A 13,685-nucleotide genomic window follows, 5' to 3' on the forward strand; every position below is an offset into this window, starting at 1 on the left:
GTCTGGCCATCTGCCAAGTTTAGTTCCTTCATCTTTAATCTCAAGACCATCACCGTATGCTGCACGAAAAGCAGGCCATGAAAAGGAACGAGTAGAGTTGTGATAAATGTATGGCCATGTTGTTGCCGGCTTGTGATATGGAAGATCTAAAGCCAGGGCAAGTGTTGAATGCTGAAAAGACATGGTTTGTGCCACCAACTTTGATTGTGAATCCGTCTAAGAAAAAAACCATGAGCAGCGTTGAATGTTGGTGTATCTTCCATATTAGCATAAAAGTAGGTCGCCAAACTTGGAGAATAAGTTTGGTCGGGCGAATAACAAGGGAAGACCACCCGATGTTAGTAATGCAATCACGGAAATGAAGTCCATAAGTATTGGAATCCATCATGGCCTGAAATGATTGCTCAGGGATGAGTTTTGGAGGTGTCCTGTTTGATGAAGATGCTACGTTCGATGAAGAGGCCATGTTTGATGGAGTGGAGTGATGGGGAAAGATATGAGAAGAAATATGTCCAAGAAAATTTGACTGGATGGAGGAATGAGTATGTAAGAAGATAAAACCTCCTGTAATCAAGTTTAAAAGAACACGTTAAAATTGTTATTATCACAACTTGAAATATGACAATCCTAGTAGGCATTTCTTACAAAAGAAGATACAAAGATAACAAAAATTTTAATTAAAGGAGCACACGATGAAACACTTAATAATAATTATTTTATTTTATTTATTTTGGGGAAAGTTGAGTTTTGTAAAAACAGAACGCAACCCTTTTTTTTTTTTTTTTTTTATTTTTTATTTTTTATTTTTTAATTATAGTTCAGAATGATGATAAGGATGGTGATAGGAATGCAGATCGTGGACAACACCGCTGTCAGTTTCATTAATTTTTGGCTAAGCCGGATTTGAAGGGTCCCACTGCCGAGAGATCGTAGTTTGATTCTCTAATGAAGAGTGTGATTTTCTAATGACCGAGTGAGTTTCCAATAGTGCCTCTTGATCAACATCATGCATCGCTTTGACATTCTTGGAAATCCATAAGACTTTTGATGATGATTTCGGCGTCGTGGAGTTCCCTCATTCCTTGATGAAGAAATTGAATACCTTCCATGGGATTAAAATGTTCTCAGCATGGCATTTTCATCAAAGAAATGTGCAGAGTTTAAGTTTTGGCCATCCATTTCATCCGGCGAGTATCCGGGCGCCCAAGAACCACCGCACATCTTTGTGAAGTATAGTAACAAATGCTCTTTGAAGAGGTATTTCTCGAGAAACTATTTGGATAACCCCAACGATCATAATTTTCGCGGACTAAAGTAGGCAGAGGTGCTAACATTTTTGTTCTTACGGTGATTGCGTTCGAGAGGTGTTGGATTATACAAAAATCATCTCTTTGATTCTGCATAATCCAAAGTAGGTGTAGTTGAGGCTTGGTGACTTCAGATTGGTGTGATTTACCCACCACATTGTGTCCCAACCAATTGGAGCACGGCTTCGTTGATTCTGCTTTCAAAGAGCGTTGAAGAACAATGTGATTTTATTTCCGACTTCGCCATGAGATCACGGTGGCCGTAAACTTTTTGACGGAATTAAATGGGGACTCTGAAAGATCGAACCCCGAGTCATTCATTGGAATTTGAAGTACCAGAAGATTCCCTTTTAGCATGTTTGTCATTGAGCTTACAACATGACAGCCAAAACTACGATGGGAAAACCCAACTTGATAACTAACACCTTATAGCTCGTCCTCAAATTTGGAGAGAGGTGTCATTTGCTCCTTCAAGCCCTTCCTCCTACGAATCTCGCACACAAGGGTTGCTGCCATGCACCCAAATTTCCAAAGGATCTGAAATCACCAAGTCCCAAAGATCTAACACACATTGTTCGGTGAAGGCCAGTCCGGATGTTGCAGCTCTGAGTTGACCGGAGAACCCAAATGACTCAAGGACTGGCAAGTACGCTTTGATGTTATATAATGGAGTACCTGGGATCTGCATCTCCTCAAAGACATACCCACGTTTCTGATTCAAAACACCACAAATGCAACTAAGTGCATGCTCTGGGGCCTGGATCTCGACCATGTATACAGGCTCCAACAGCCCTGGCTTGGCAGTGATCTGTGACGCATAGATGGCCTTCCTTGCCATTGAAATGACCTAACCACCACCTCTGTGAATGGTATCAGAATGAAGCACATCATCACACACCTCAAAGCAAATGCCCCTCATCTCCTCGTCCGCTAATGCACTTTCCTTGGAATCCCACTGGAAACCAGCCACAACCGAGTCCTTAATTTCATTCAAGTACTGAACTCCCCTACACTTGTCAACAACCATATTAGGACCGGTGGTCTCGGGACCAAAACACCAGATCTTCTTTGCAAGATCATTGTCCCAGCCAAACTCTTCAGACAAGATCATTGAGCGAACCTTAGGATCATCCCTTGGACCGATACGTCCATCTTCAATAGCCATAGTAAGACCATAATCCAACGGGCGGGCTTCCATATACAAACGGTTGTGCTTATTAGGGGACTTGCTCATTACACTGCGGCCAGACTTCTCAAACACAGTCTCACGGAAGGAAACTACAGGGTCAGATTTAATGATTTCGCCCCATACATGAAATCGTCAACTAAGTCTTTCAAACAAATCTCAACATGAAGCTCTCCTACACCAGCCTATAACGCGGCTCCCCGGACTCTTCAATTGTACACATAACCAAAGGGTCCGACTTGGCTAGACATTTAAGACCCTCAACAAGCTTCGCAGTCCGAGGCAACCTTTACATTGCACGCAAACACCTAACTACGTGAAACCGAAAACTTCATAGCATGGATTGGATGTGCCTCAACTTCCTTCTCATTTGTCAATGTAGTGTTCTTAGTAATGAACTGATCCAACCTAACTAGTCCCATCAGATACCCACAAGGCACATCCTCAACCGATTCCCCTCGCTTCTTCCCCATCCAAATAAAGAGTTCTCTAGACACTCTTTTTGCATAAGTCCTTCCTCCGGCGGGGGCGAAGTTAGGACCCATAATCCTCACTTTCGAACCGGTTGAAACTTTTCCAGCAAACACATGCCCAAACGCGAAAAACCTGCCCTTTGTCGATGCGCAGAATCATCTTGGACACGTAGAGCATAAGAGGTCCTTCAGATCCACAGCCTCGATTGCTTTTCAAAGATACTTATCGTGGAAGAGGACCCTCGTACAAATTTTCAACACACGGTACCTTTGGGCCTTTTGAAGGAGAGGGAGGTGATGTATCATCATTTCCAAAGCAAAGCTAGCTAGGGGAGCTAGGTATGCATAACACGCTTCATCAAAGCCTTGCCGAAAGTAATTCCTTCTCGTCGACTTCATGGTTACACCAAGCTTCATCAAAATGGGCCACAGCTTGTCCTTCGGTCATTCATACAGATATTAATAATCTGCTTGATCGGTTAAGTAGCGAACGGTCGAAGCCTCTCTCTTGCAGGTAGGAGAACCAAAGTTGTTGGTAGTCCACTTCTTGGTAGTTGGGTCAAAAGTTCTCGCCCCAAAGCCGTTCCATCATCTTTGATTCAATCAACACCAAACTTAGAGGCATACATCTTTGCAAAATTGGTGAGGGTAAATGCCCAACCATGCAGACCAGCAGAGAAGGCAATAGTCCCTTTTTCTGGATAAACCATGACATCACCGAGTACAAGATCTTCATAAGTGGCCATAATAACATTGGCATTCTCTATGACCCTCTGGAATGTCTGGTATGCCTCCTCTCCATCAAGCTGAAGCTCGAGAATGCAACGGTCCATCTTGTTTACTGTCAATATAGGCCTAATCCTTTCTCTAAGAGCTTGTCGGAGGACGGTTTCAGTTTGGATACAAACACCCTCAATACAGTCAACTACAACAAGGGCACCATCAGTGATACAGAGGGCAGCTGTTACTAAGGGTGGGAATTTGGCCCTAACGACCCTAACCCGGCCCTGACCGACCCGACCCTAAGCCCTATAAAGCCCTCACAACTAAAGCCCTCACAGAGTTTAGGGCAGGGGCGACCCGCCCTAATGCCTTCTAAAGGCGGTGGTCGGCTAAGGTTCAAACATAGGCGGAATCCTAACCAAACCCTAGTTATAATTTCACTATAAAATACACAACTAAAACTATCCAACTCCTTGTTACATATTTTCAATTAAAATAACACTGTCCTTTGTAATTTATCACTTACCGTATGGGTACTTCTAATAACTTGTCTTATATCATAAAAACTTGTAAACCTAATTGTTTCTATCTCACAACTCACGTACACCTCACAACTAGGGCAGGGATCGGGTCGGATATGGCTATATCCGAATCCGAATCCGAATAGTTTTATAATATCCGAAACCGAATCCGAACCCGATTATATTCGAAATTTAATATCTGAACCCGACCCGAACCCGATTATATCCGACTAACCCGATCGGATAACACTAAAAATTAAAAAAAAACCCAAAAAATATACCCAAATCCGAATTCGAATCCGACAGGCCCGACCCCGAACCCGACCCGAATAAATAAACGGATACAAAAATCAACCCGAACTATTTGGATTCGGGTCGGGTCGGGTTCGGGTCAAACCCGACCAGATTCCCTGCCCTACTCACAACTCCCCGTCTAACCTAGTCGCCAAGAACAATAATGAGTACTGGGCACTAGCCTAATGAAAAATAGGTTGACGTCAGTAAAAACTATTTCCATACTCTTATTTGTCTTTGTGTTTTTCAATGTTAAATGTAATTTTGGTGAGATTTGAGTACAAGAAATAATGGATTTATGTTAGTGAAGAGCTCATTCCAAAATGTGTCTTGTGCATTTTAACTGTAATTTTGAAATATAAATATGAGTCTCTATGTACTTCAGTTTATTAGATTGTGGATATGCATTTTAAATTGTTGGACTTATCAAGAATTATTACTAGATTGGTTGTTATTCAAATTTCAAAGTGGTGGGACTTTGAGTTTGCAAATCTTTGAAATTTTTTGTAATATAAATGAGTTTTAAACTCGATGCAAAAAAAAAGAAGAAAATATATAGGCTCGCCCTAAACCGTAAAGAGGGCTTAGGGTAGGTCAGGGCTTGAAATTTAGACTTATGACCCGGCCCGACCCGGCCCTATGGGGACTTTAGGGTCGGGCTAGCCCGGCCCTAATAACTGAAAGGCTTTAAATGTTTAGGGCCGGGCTAGCTCGACCCGGCCCATTGCCCACCCCTAGCTGTTACCTCAGATGAAAAGTCGACATGCCCAGGCGAATCAACAAGGTTAATCAGGAAATCATTTCCAACTCTTGGACCCTTGAAAGTGCTGAGAGATTCATCAGACATCTCATAGTAGAGAAAATTCGGTAGACTTAATTGTCATACGACGCCTCGCTTCATCTGCATGGTATCGTGATTCTAGCATCACCAACAGTTTCCTGAGCAATGATACCAACAGCGGCAACAAGAGAATCGGTAAGACTTGATTTTCCATGATCAACATGACCGATAACACTCATGTTCCGAATGTTATCTTTCAGGTCCATGACTCGGCGAAGCTCCTCAGCTGGTATATTGCTAGAACTTTTAAACAACTTTTTCGTTAAACAAAAACATAAAAACTTAACCATTTCGTGCTCGTAGTGATTAACACAAAGAAGCTACAGAAAAAAATCCACTACAAAGTTGACCATAAGAGATAACAAGATAACAATATCAATAACAGATTTTGGTATATTGCTAGAACTTTTAAACAACTTTTTCGTTAAACAAAAACATAAAAACTTAACCATTTCGTACTCGTAGTGATTAACACAAAGAAGCTACATAAAAAAATCCACTACAAAGTTGACCATAAGAGATAACAAGATAACAATATCAATAACAGATTTTGGTATATTGCTAGAACTTTTAAACAACTTTTTCGTTAATCAAAAACATAAAAACTTAACCATTTCGTGCTCGTAGTGATTAACACAAAGAAGCTACAGAAAAAAATCCACTACAAAGTTGACCATAAGAGATAACAAGATAACAATATCAATAACAGATTTTGATATATTGCTAGAACTTTTAAAAAACTTTTTCGTTAAACAAAAACATAAAAACTTAACCATTTCGTGCTCGTAGTGATTAACACAAAGAAGCTACAGAAAAAAATCCACTACAAAGTTGACCATAAGAGATAACAAGATAACAATATCAATAACAGATTTTGGTATATTGCTAGAACTTTTAAACAACTTTTTTCGTTAAAACAAAAACATAAAAACTTAACCATTTTAGGTTAACTCGTCGTAGTGATTAACACAAAGAAGCTACAGAAAAAAAAATCCACTACAAAGTTGACCATAATAGATAACAAGATAACAATATCAATAACAGATTTTGGTATATTGCTAGAACTTTTAAACAACTTTTTCGCTAAACAAAAACATAAAAACTTAACTATTTCGTGCTCGTAGTGATTAACACAAAGAAGCTACAGAAAAAAATCCACTACAAAGTTGACCATAAGAGATAACAAGATAACAATATCAATAACAGATTTTGGTATATTGCTAGAACTTTTAAACAACTTTTTCGTTAAACAAAAACATAAAAACTTAACCATTTCGTGCTCGTAGTGATTAACACAAAGAAGCTACAGAAAAAAAATCCCCTACAAAGTTGACCATAAGAGATAACAAGATAACAATATCAATAACAGATTTTGGTATATTGCTAGAACTTTTAAACAACTTTTTCGTTAAACAAAAACATAAAAACTTAACCATTTCGTGCTCGTAGTGATTAACACAAAAAAGCTACTGAAAAAATCCCCTACAAAGTTGACCATAAGAGATAACAAGATAACAATATCAATAACATATTTTGGTATATTGCTAGAACTTTTAAACAACTTTTTCGTTAAACAAAAACATAAAAACTTAACCATTTCATGCTCGTAGTGATTAACACAAAGAAGCTACAGAAAAAAATCCCCTACAAAGTTGGCATTAAGAGATAACAATATCAATAACAGATATATGATGAAAACAACTTTTTCGTTAAATATCAATAACAGATCTATGATGAAAACAACTTTTTCGTTAAACAAAAACATACCTTAGCCGGATCTGTTTTCTGAGGAGAGAGAGAGACGAGGGCTTGAGGCGAGATTGTTTTTATATGAGGTTGGAAAACCTAAAAATTTGTATTGGATACGCTAGCCTTTTAGTCCGATCCATATCCGGGCTTGCTAAATTTGGGTTGGACGTTCAGTTACAGAAAAAATTTAGCAGGCCCGTATATGAGTTGGGCTTTCATACTCAACCCGAAAAAAACTAACCTGCTTCTGATCCGATCTCGACTCATCTCTGAGTCAGATCTCTCAAACCAAAACGTAAGAAAACTCGGTAGTAGACTCCCTCAAAATTCTCCTTCATATCCTTCTCCTCCATGGCATCCTGAGATGTTTGTGCATACCTCAAACCGCCATAAAATATGAAGAAATCATCATCTGCCAAGCCTCCCTGATCCCTATAAAGCAATTGAAAGAAATACAGCGAAAATCCATATTGAATTGTGAAAGAGAAAAGGTAAGCCACAGAGAAAAGAGAGGTTTTTTATTTTTATTGTTGGGAAGGAAGAGAGAGAAAAAGGTAAACCATATTTAGAGAATTCATTAGGAAGAAAGAGAGGTTTTTCATTTTCATTGTTGGGAAGGAAGAGAGAGAACAGAGAATTGAGGAGGATGAAAGATAGGTTCTTTGTGAAGGAAGGAAGGAAGAGAGAGAGAAAGGGTAGGTTTTGTTTCTCATGACTAGGAGTGTAAAAAAAAACCGTTGACCCATCATCCGGTAGGGTACCCGGTCTTCACCCGCTACCCAAACCCGCACCGACCAAAAAACAGACCCGCCCCGCCACCGTTTTTACGCGGTCGGGCTATGGGTGTAGGTTCTATGCTCAAACCCTACCCGTTAAGCCACCCGACCAGCACCGTGTCAAAAGTCGTTGACCCGCATAATTTCAAAACTCGAACTCTAATATTTTTGTATTTTGTTTATATTTTCTTTTAACTTTTGTAGAAATTTGGGAGATATGAACACAAACTTATGAGTTCAACATCAATTTCAAATATTCAAGTTTGAATATTGGACAAATATCAAAAGTTCAAATTCAACTTTCAAATTTTGGAGAAGATGAATCATTCATCCTTGTATTAATTTCGAATTATTTTAGTTTATATTTTATTATTTTGTACTATAGATCCTTGCTCTCATCTTCATTTTATCATGCTATGGAAAATAATCAATTTACAAATAAATCACGATAAAGAAGTTTCAAATTTGCAGATATGGTTTTGGGTTTAAGTTCAAGTTTTTTTTATTTTTGTTTATTTTTTATTGATTGATTCCATTTTTTTTCTCTATATTGTGAATTAGAAATATATTACTTGCAGAATTAGAAAGTTTTTTTTAGGTGAAATTGGGATAAAATGATAATTTCCACCCGACTCGGATGACCCGCCTAAAACCCGCCTCGTAAGCTGACCCAACAGGCCGGGTGATGGTACTAAGACATGACACTTCAATCCGCCCCGCCCCGCCCCGTTGGAGACCACTAGATTTGTATCCCCTAGACCCGCCCCGCCCCGTCCCATCACTATTTGACCCACGGTTGACCCGCCCCGCCCCGTATTACACCCCTACTCATGACCAACCAAGTACGTCTGTGTTCAGAACACCTTTTTCTATTTAAGAGGTTGTTAGATTTTCTGAAAAGTCAGTTCACTCTCAGGCGTTAGATTAACTTTAACATAAAGCCACGGTTGAGATTTTTCTTATCCTTCAAAACCGGATCTAACGTCAATACCTATGTTTTGTTTTAGACCCGGTCAGTATAGCTGTATAGGTCTAATAATGGTCCTGTATTGGGCACCACTTGAATTCGATCGGGCAGCCTCCAGCCCAAGCCCAACAATAAAACCCAACAACAATAGCCCAATACACCCCATCAACGCATACCAGTTACCATTTTTTCAAACCGTTTTAGCCAGTATCATCTCTCTCGCGATACTGAACCTAAAAAAAAAAATGAGTTTTTTGTCATATACATACTTCGAATGTTGAGTTGTGAATCAACAATGTGAATTGAAATTGGCGACTTCACCCAATTCGAGTTGTGTTTTTTAAAGTAAACTTCGAATAAATTCGACTTTCACTGCTAATTGACTTATTTGAGATCGTGTTTTTTAAAGTAAATTTCGAGTAAAATTCAATTGATTGACCTTCACTTCGAGTAAACTTCACCCACTGACTTGCTTGAGATTGTGTTGGAATAATTGATCGTTTTTAGTCCAAACGACCCAGCCATATCGCCTAAGAGAGTCCCCAAACAATCATGTCGTCCTAGTGACTACCCAAACGACCTAGCCATATTGTCTAGCTAAAAACCCGAGAGCTTTGTTTCAAATGACATGCACAGACCATTCGAGTGTACACTCAAACAACACGGGAGATTCATTATGGCGAGACCAGTTGAATTGGTTGTTGGGCCTGGACTTTAATGACAAACTTTTAATATGGCAAACTTGTATTTTTTTTTTTTTTTTTGGGTTGCCCAATCCAATTTGATGAGTGCCCAATTAAATCACCATAATAATACACAAACTATTTATCTTGGCTTTTCTAATTGGTCAAACTGGTACAAACCAGTTGCACAGTCAGCTGGCCCAACTTGCCTCGCCCAGCTTACCAACCCTGTTAACTTTCCTCCTCCAAATGGCAAGTTTTCCAATCGTCATTCTCACACGAACAGATAAACAAATGAATATACAAGCTATCTTCATGACACGATGCTTCCCATAACATGGATTGACAACACTAAGCCACCATAAAATTCAAGATAGGCAAGTTTCAAAGAGCCAAAAACAATCTCTTGAGGAAACCCGCCAAGAATATGTTTCAACTGAAGATGGCACACTCAACAAATTTCAACTCGAGCAAATATTTATCAAAGCAGTATATAGGAACAACGGGCCATTTCTAGAGCATAAACACCCTACAATTGTTTGCAGTATTTTAGTTAACAACACTTCAAAGTCACAAGCAATATAGCAAAGAAGTTAATGCGGTAATTGAGTATATCATTTTTCAGTTTGGACTTTACTTTATAAAGCTCTTCACTATCAACCAAGATGGCACTTGAGAATTCTTTTAGTAGTTCCATATCTGAGAAGAAACTCGTGCTATCAAATAAACAAAACATTTCTTGCCAACTACTCAAACTAAGCTTCTTATGAAATTTCTCAGGGCATAAAACACAACAAGCAGATAAATCATTCTCAAGGAAAGATTGATCAATAGGCATTAAAACGGCCTCCAACTTCTGTGTTTCATACTCGAACCTTCTCAACAGAATCTGCAATATATATAATAATTTAGTCAATAACTGAACGGAAACAAAGTCATTGGAAGTTGCAACAATAATTACATATCTGAACCTGATGCATCTCGTCCAATTGCTGAACCTCGCTGGCATCATCTAGATCTTCTTTACTAGTAAGAAATGATGTCATACAGACGCCTAAAAAGGAAGAACAAATATATAATCAATTCAAAGACGACCAAGGACAAAGAAATAAAATGGCAATGACTGCATAATCAAAATACTAATCTATACATTAGAGTAAGTTTGTACCCGTATGCTATATGGCCTACATCACATAGGATGACTTCATTATGAAGTCATCAGTCATCAGATCTGCTCCACACCTAACGTTTTATGTTTTAAATTATTTTGTTTATTTAGCATATTTTGTTTTCAGATTCCCTTTTCTAACTAAGGCCTATGGCCCCATTCTGATGCTATTTGATATGAAACTAACGAGAAAGATTTGAGTAGTAAATTTGTGATTTTCCATGAAATTAGGGTTCTAGATCGAATCCTTAACTATAGAAGTCCATGAGTGCATCTCCCTCCAGTTGTTTACATAATCATGTCCCATGTGTTAAGAACTCACCTAAACAAGATGGGAACTTTTTCCAATAACAAATACATTATATGTAATTGGGATACTCCTGTGATTTGAGGGTATGTTTGGGTAGATCGAGTAGCTGCTTGCTACCTATGATGATTATATATAATTTGTACCACGTAATTATTTGAAATTGAATTGAGTATTATCGATAGAATGAAATAACAACACCAAATGAAAAGGCAATAATTGCAGCATAATGTTTAAAGACTACACAAAAAGAAAGATCAAACAAATCCACATGTGCAAGCAAAAAAAGAGAAGCAAAGGGAACTCAAAAGATATCTTGCATTGCTAAGAATCGAAGTTCCACATTGGCTGATAAAATTGCTTTAACAGGAACATGATTTCCTGCTAAGAGTACATTTTGTTTTGTTTATGACAATGAATAAATTACCTCAATGAGAAATAACAAGTATCTGAAAAAAAAATACCAGAAGAAGCTTGCTTCCAAGAGATTGTATTAGTTGGCCAACCCAATTGAAAAAACTGCAGAAGCTGCTGCCTCATGGAATATGTGTCCGCAGAGGATGGTAAGAGAGGGTGACCGCTGTTTACCCATAGCATGGACTTAACGGATTGTAAGTTCCAAGCTGATATGTTGCCTAATCCAGTACTTCGCACCTAATCCAACATAGATGTCACATCAAATAGGTTAAAAACATGAAAAGTACGATATCATGTAGAATCACAAGAAACACGTCGCATAGAGAAAGAATAAGGAAATAACAGACATACCAGTAGGTTTTCTACTGCCTTCGGAAAGAAACTCTGTAACTTCATCACATACTTTTTCAGAGAACGCCAGGATAATATCAAGCACTCATATTTAGATGAAATGATTCCATTCCAAACTAATGAGTGATGCTCAATTACATTAGAGTAAATCTGAAACAGAAGATCGAAAGAAGAAGAGTCCACAAGCTTATCAAGAACGTCCTTCTCCAACTCTCGCAGAGACTCCAAAACAGGAGAAAAAGTATTTTCTTCCCTGCGGCTGTGATCATCTTCAGCATTCCACTGTTGAAGGCTATGACGTAACAACTCCGCACATACAACAGAATTGTAGAGACGCTTCTTTAATCTTTGTAAACTTTCATCAGATGCTTTAATATCTTCAATGAAAGTACAGAAATGGGTCCGAGATCAATGTCTACTGCACAATGAGTAATAAGTTCTCTCCAACAATCAAAAATCCAATTCCAAATACGATGACTTAATTCCTGTTTGAGTATACTCAGATAAGACTAAAAAAAACGACAGTATGGATGCAATTGGGAACTGTACAAGCTAAACCAGTGAAGATATAGTTTCATATCACCCTCGTTAGCTTGTTCAATTGTTCAGTTAGCTGCAAACAAAAGCATCTTATTAACCAGTGCCAGATCAAAGTTTGGAAGATTGGTTGATCCAGAATTCAGCTGATATGGAGTGGTAGGAAATAGAACAGGAAGTAACATCTTTAAAGGAATCAGTGATGGATGTAGTTTATTAAATGAGGAAGTCGATCCAGAATTCAATGAGGAAGTTGACATATGCCCGGCACCATTCATAGGTGACCTTTGCATCGTGAGGTCTCCGTTATGGGAACCACTTAACTCATAAGATGCAGACTGAGCCACCAGGAACTCCAAGTACATGCAGTTCTGTCTCACAGAAGCTTCTTTAGAGTGCAAAACGAAATTTCTTAATTTCAGGGGTGTAGGCCACCCTCCTGGAAGAGACAAAGAAAACCTCAAACACGATCCAACTTGGACAAGTTCAAGCTGACAAATATGAATTTTTTGCATGTTCCACAGCAGACCTCCCTTCAAACTCGCCCAAAGAAGATAGATAGGTATGCTCCCAACTTAGTTGGAGGCTCCACAGAGGCGTACTTCCATTCATTAGAAGCTACTGGAATAACTGACCCAGTGCGAAAGCTCCAGAAGTGTAATTTGCACACCAAGGTGCACACTAGTGTCTCGTGCAAACATATGTGCTTCAGTCATCACATCAACCAATACACTCAAGGAGATACCTGAGAGAACTAGGAACCTCTTCACATCATATATCCTTGTTCCCTTCTGTTTATATCCATCTTCACCCTCGTGTAACCAATCTGGCTGCATCATGAATACTTCAACTCCTCTATTACGCATTGCTCTAGACACTTCACCATACTTTATATTAACTGTGAGGAAAATCCGAAATTTGCATTTCGGGCGTAGAACCATTGGTCTCCCTTCAACATGCCCACGTTCATTAACAGTGATTGATCCACTTGGCTCCACTAGAGAATTTATTCTATCAAGAACCTAATAAATGAACAACGGGAAAAATAAAGAAAAAGGCAGTCAGTAAAAGGAAAAACCAAAAAAACAAATAAAACAAAATGGGCTTATCAGCTTACTGTGGGGTTGCACAGATTAGCATTTTCCAGAACAATCCATTCACCACATTCGATAGCTTTTATTGACATCCCGGTGACCCATTCAAACTTTGTTGGGGCTGCCTCTTTCTTCGTATAGTCTAGCAAGTCTTTGAGGCTTTTCAGAACTTTATTTAGGTCCTTGGCTGACCAAGAAACAGGAAAGTGATACTTCTCCAGACCAAGTTTTAGTTGTTCAACGATAAGAATCAATGGGGCAAGAGAACTGCCTGATCCACTTTTCAACTAT

At 38.8% G+C, this 13,685-nt stretch overlaps 2 pseudogenes across 1 annotated transcript in view; both read right to left on the bottom strand.

The window, feature by feature from the left end:
• Positions 1 to 1,627: 1,627 nt before the first annotated feature.
• Positions 1,628 to 5,635, bottom strand: LOC147519241 (elongation factor 2 pseudogene; annotated as a pseudogene).
• Positions 5,636 to 10,014: 4,379 nt separating this feature from the next.
• Positions 10,015 to 13,685, bottom strand: part of LOC147519242 (midasin-like) — a 46,305-nt pseudogene continuing 42,634 nt past the window's right edge. The window contains exons 33-37 of the transcript XR_015213138.1: positions 13,418 to 13,673; positions 11,764 to 13,322; positions 11,460 to 11,649; positions 10,492 to 10,574; positions 10,015 to 10,409 (exon numbers count right to left, since the gene is read on the bottom strand). The product of XR_015213138.1 is annotated as a midasin-like (transcript). The remainder of the gene's footprint in view (positions 10,410 to 10,491; positions 10,575 to 11,459; positions 11,650 to 11,763; positions 13,323 to 13,417; positions 13,674 to 13,685) is intronic.

The sequence above is a fragment of the Coptis chinensis genome, chromosome 2, assembly GCF_015680905.1.
Source record: "Coptis chinensis isolate HL-2020 chromosome 2, ASM1568090v1, whole genome shotgun sequence".
In the NCBI taxonomy this organism is placed as follows: Eukaryota; Viridiplantae; Streptophyta; class Magnoliopsida; order Ranunculales; family Ranunculaceae; genus Coptis; species Coptis chinensis.